Below are 6,005 nucleotides of genomic sequence, written 5' to 3' on the forward strand. Positions count from 1 at the left end.
TGGTCTGAACTCTACACACATACCTTAGCTGCATCATTATTAGCTTGAATGTTTTAATGAGATCATGTCCTATATCTCTAAAAATTCTGAGGCAGTGAGAACATGAGAGAACAGCAAAGAGAAGAAAGAGCATATGGGAGGGGGCAGGTTGCTGTCTCCCTACTGGCTCATTTCCCCTAACCTGTGTGGATGATGTCAAGGGCTCGAAGTTTCTTTTTCAAGCATCCTGAACTAACGGTGAACCTACCTGGCCTGGGATGGTTGCAGAACAGGGGAATACTCTTCTGAGGGCAACATTTCTAATGATATTAGTACTGACATTTGGGTCACAGAACCCTTTAGAATATACAATGTGCCTTGATTCTTGAATTGAATGCAGAATAGAGTCCTGGGTGTCCCTTCTGGTGATGAGCTGACTATTATGTTCATAATTAACCCCAATGACCGAGCACAGATTTCCAGAGATACTAACCAGGGTGATACTTCTCTCTGAATCCCCATAGGAAAGAAATTCACAGTTTTATCCTCCACCCCAAGGGAACAGGGGATGCCTATGGGAAGAGACTTACTTAGTGTAACCCTGACCCATGTCAATAACCATTTCTCTATCCTATTCTCTATCACCCTTGTCCTAAGTGCCTGTCCTCATTGAAGTCCTGCAGGGTGATCCTGGTGAGGCACCTGGGATCAGAATGTTTGTCAAGTTGCTTTCCCCTCAGACCACGCCAGTAGTGGCTGCCCTAAACAGTGGGGCAGGGATATGAATGGTGCAGAGAACTCTGGAAAATAGAGTACGTTACTGGCTCAGGGTGAAGAAAACTGGTAGAAGCCCAAACTAGAGTCTTTTAGGTGAGGTTTTAGTCAATCAGAAAAAGAACTTAAGCACCCTTTTGTTGCTAGTTGTAAAGTATGAGAAAACCTGGGAGACTGGGAAATCTGATGCAGCCCCCAGGTCTGACATAGGTGCCACAGCCCTAGAACAAAACTAATTGAATTTCCCTATTAGGAAAGATGAAGGGGCTGGACCAGAGGTCTCTCTTTATTCTGAGAGAAACTGAGATAGGGCTGAAGCAATGGAGGCACCTTCAATATCCCTCTCTTGGGGGACAATTCCTTGTCCCCAAACTCTATTGCAGGTTGTTTGATGTTCCCCCTTTATGCTTTCATCTCATCTATGGAAACCTGCCTTATTCTAGGTTACCCAGATCATGATACACCACTGCTGGTGGAAGCCTAGTGACTAATTTTCCGACAAATGTTCTGCAACTGGCACCCAATACAGACTATTGGAGTGCCTTCAAGTGACACCAGTGGGAGCTTCTTATTGTTGCCTTTAGGGTAAATAAAATATCAGACTTTTCTACCCTCCCACCATTAGGATTGATGATGGATCCCTGCAGTCCTGATATACTTGATGGCAGGCACCTGGAGTAGGGTGTGGGCATACATAGAGGGGCACAACTGGGCTGAGAGAATGTCCGGGCCAGCCGGGCAGATCAACGTGGTACCCGGGGGAGGAAGCAGGGGCTTGGTATAGGACAGGGGTACTGGAGGAGTGGAGACAAAGCCAGGATCATTGCCAGTCTCATTTATTCAGGAATGTGTACAAGGTTATATAGGGTTCAGAGGAGGAGGTCTCTCATTATCTCGAACAAGGAGAGAAGGCCAATACAAACAAGCCACAAGGAGCAAGCAGTGGGCAGGGTTCAGTCGTCACAATAGGAAACCTGAAACCTTCACTGGAGCTAACATTCAGTACCTGCTTCAGGCAAGAACCCGGATGTTCAGGTCTGGGCCCCTACAAGAGACTGGGCTTATTAGGGTGGCGTTACGGGGATGCCAGCATAACAGCCCCACCAGCAGAGAAGCAAGACCATGAGAGAACAATGGAGAGCCCAGAAAGAGTGAAGACCTGCTGGGGGCTGGGAGGCTGGAGGCCTGCCAGCCTCCCAGCCCCCAGCACCCCTGACTGCAGTGTACCTGGTAAATTCCAATAAAAGCCTGCAAAAACCACCGAGGGCTCCAGGACTCCTCCTTCACCTGTCTGCATAGGGTCATAGCAATCCTGCTCTGTGCCCTTCCTGCCACTACAATTGGCATAAGTTGGCAGGATGATCTGATGTAGATGGGTATGGAGCCCTCCAAAGACCTCACAAGGGATGGAGTAGCAGACTATGAGCCTGTGACAATGCTGGAGGCGCTGTGGCAGCACAGATGGTAACCAAAGACCAGGAGCTGCGAGAAGAGCTACAGATGCTGTAGGAGCACAGGAGGTGGACAAGATCCAGTTGCTGTGGGAGGATACCTCAAGTGGAGGACAAGATGGCCTGCGAGGACCAGTGCATGGTCCCTGAGGCAGCAGAATTGTAGGAGAAAGAGTACCACAATTTGGAGCTCGCCCAGTGCTATGCAAGCAAAAAACTGATGGACTGAGCAATCCCGCCATTAGATGGAGGAATTTTGGCAGGTTGATGTTATGTTTTGGGGACCCTGGGGGAAGAGAGTATCTTTGTAAGCCCCAAGAGATGTAAAGCATGGCTAGTTGGGTCTCAGTGGCCAAAAGCAGCCTGTGTACAGCCCAGCAATCTTAGGGACACAGCCCAGAGAGGCAATGGCCAGAGTGGAGGAAGGGGCAGGCATCAGAAGGGCCCAAGATTGGCTGAGGGAAGAGCCCTCACCAAGATCTCTACAGCCAGGCAGAGGTGGTATCGAAAAAGTCAACTTAGAAAGGCAAAAGCTGGTGCTGAGATTGGGAAGCCCTGAGTGGCTGTTCAGCAGCTTAAATACATTGAAAAAGGCCAGTGAGTCTCTTGAAATCACCTATGGGTGATGCCCTGTTCATTGTCGAGTGAGGGTGAGGAACTGAGGAACCCATCCTTGGGGAATGGGTGGGGAACATGGCTTGTGATGGAGCCCACAGCCAAAGAGGGGACTATAGAGGGCAGGAATGGACCAGTGCAGCTTTTCCATGATCCAGCAGACCGGGTAAAGGAGGAGTCAGAGTCCTCAGTGGTTTTTGCAGGTCTTTTATTGGGATTTACCTGGTACACAGCAGGAAGGAGTGCTGGGGGACCAGGAGGCTGGCAGTCCTCCCAGCCCCCAGCAAATCCTCACTCTATCTGGGCTCTCCGGTGATCTCTGCTTCTGCTTCTGCTTCTCTGCTCTCTCTCGGCTTCTCTTTCTGCTTCTGCTGGCGTCCCCATGATGCCGCCCTTAAACGCCCAGTCTTAGTCCAGGTGAATCCCATCTACCTATGCCCACACCCTACTCCAGGTGCCCGCCATCAGGCATGCATTCAGGATTGCAAGGATCCATCATCTATCCTGATGGTAGGAGGGCAGAAAAGCCTGACCTTTTTCCTCACCCTACAGGGACCCAAGAGAGGCCGCATGTGGCGCTTGTATCCACGGATCCCCCACCCATGTGCTTGTGCAATGGGTTGGCCTGAGTGCAGGGGTCTGCGTGTCGCATTGGTGGCTATGAAAGTCGAGTGTTGGAATGACCATAGACGGAAAACCCTGAGGATTGGGCGATTACCCCCAAAGAGTAAAGAATCGCCAATGCAAGAGTGAGTGCATCCTGGGGGTGGGTGTGGTAAATGGCTTGTGGCTGAGACCGCAGCTGGAGAAGGCCAGGAAGCCTAATGGCTCCTGGCATGTGATGGCAGATGCCTGAGTTTTCTATTAACACTATTTGGGACCCCCTTGCATGAGCAGTGCCTTCAGCAGTAGACATGGTGGATCATCTGCTGGTGCCGATAATCTTGTCTTTTGCCACTAGGTTGGTGCCTTGACTGGATTATTTGTGTTCTGTTGTATTTTTTAATGTATTCAGTTATATTGTGATATATTCTATTTACTTTTATGGGCCATGGCTGCAGTGTTCATATTTGCCAAGAGAAACATGTATATAACTTGTATATAGACTGTCTTGTAGAAAACCCTGAGGGGGTATATTGTAGGATAAGTAAAGTATCAGGCTTTTCTGCCCTCCCGCCATTAGGATTGATGATGGAAACCTGTGGTCCTGAATGCATGTCTGACGGCGGGCACCTGGAGTAGGGTGTGGGCCTGTGTAGGTGGGTACACCTGGGCTGAGAGACGGGGCTTATTGGGTGATGTCACAGGGATGCAAGCAGAACAGACCACCAGTAGAGAAGCAAGGCCACGAGAGAACACTGGAGAGCCCAGAAAGTATGAAGATTCCCTGGGGGCTAGGACGCTTGCCAACCTCCTGGCCACCCTGGCACCCCTGCCTGCCGTGTACCTGGTAAATCCCAAGAAAAGCCTCAAAAGCCACTGAGGACTCCAGGACTCCTTCACCTGTCTGCATAGGGTCATAGTGATCCTGCTCTGTGCACTTCCTGCCCTCACATTGCCATATCCTATTTATTTTTTTATCCAATAACTTCCTTATTGTCTGCTTTCATATCTTATTCTCTGTTTTAAAAGGTGATCATAAATTTCAGGGAAGAGAGAGAGAGGGAGAGAAAAGGAGGAGACACTGACTTTTTTATTAACCTTTGTCAGATACTGTTCTAACTTTTCTAACCATTTAATACTGTTCCTGGGCAAGATGTGTCTAATAATGATTTTATTCAGAAAGCAGATATTTCCTCTCTTTGATATTTGATGTTGTAGGCACAGTATAATCTGTAACTATAAGCATGTGCTCCCTCATTAACACTAATTGGGCTCCTGGAAATGCTTCTCATCTTTTGCTCTCTGTCCTTGAAATGAAGTGTGACTATTTGAATGCTGGGGTGTTTGTGGATTGTGCCTTCCCTGATATAGAAGAACCTTCTCATGGTTCAGGGAGAGCTTATAAGAGAAAGTCAATTCATTGACTTTTCCAGTACTTTTACCCAAAGAACATGAATGAAATAGATTCTTACATAGTGAAGAGTCACTCACCAGCAGGGCTGTCTTTTTTTTTTTTTTTCTGGTTTTCTTGGAATAATATGTTATTCCAACAGTTACACATGGCAGTTAAGGAACAATTTGAAATAGTAAACAAATCCTCTTGTTCTTAAGTTTATATATAAAGCTCTAGATATGAAACACATTTTGCAAAGAGAAGCCTGAGGCAACAAGATATTCTGTCATTTGCTGGCATAAAGCACATTAGTGATAGAACTATAGCTCTAAGTCGTTTTCTACTAAGAATGTTGCTCTTCCCACAAGTTTCCTCAGTGTGTGCACTTCCCGATGATAATTTTCCTTTCTCCTGAAGTAGAAGTAAGATTCCTCACTTGTTTTCCCTACAAAAAAAAGTCTTCAAATAAATAACATAAAGATGTGTACTATTCAATCATTGTTCTTTTTAGGTTCTTTAAACCCCAAGGCATTCGATCTTTGGATCTGCTCTCAGATCTGGGAGCAACTTTTTACCTCAAAAGGTACAAATTAATGAAGACACAGCGCCAGGCAGTGGATTGAGAACCTTCAGAAAAAGAGTCTGCCCAGAGACAGATGAGGCGCTGCAGCGTCAGTGCTGATTGGGTCCTTTTCCGTGGCCTCTCCAATCCTGCTGTGCGGGAGGCTTTCCCAGGGTTTTATTCTCTGAAGGGGGTACGTCATATCCACGAGGTATGCTGACTACCCATACTTGCCCCTTGGTTCCTAATTATGTCTTGGAAGGCAGCTCTGAGGACCCCCGGCAGCCTGTGGACAGCAGCTGTGGTGGTGATGCTGGTGGTGCTGAGCGCCCCAGTGACTGAGGGCAGAGCGTCTCCAAGTAAGTGCAGGGGACTGACCCTCGGAACAGATTCTAGGGACCCCTGGGCGGAGGTTGGGGCTTCCATGATTTCAGAACACACCTTTTTTCTTTTTAATTAACACATTTCCTCTCTCTGAGAAAGAGCTATGTACATTCTCATTTCCGCCTTTAATGAGAGGGTGAGGAAAGCCCGGGCGTGTCACACCATGAGGGAGACAAGCTGCTCTCCTGCTGTGCAGGGCAGAGAACATGGTTTATCAATAGTGGTGGCTTTTTTTTTTTTTTTA

This window comes from Talpa occidentalis, unplaced genomic scaffold (genome assembly GCF_014898055.3).
Source record: "Talpa occidentalis isolate TD23 unplaced genomic scaffold, MPIMG_talOcc4v2.1 talOcc4.2, whole genome shotgun sequence".
NCBI lineage: Eukaryota > Metazoa > Chordata > Mammalia > Eulipotyphla > Talpidae > Talpa > Talpa occidentalis.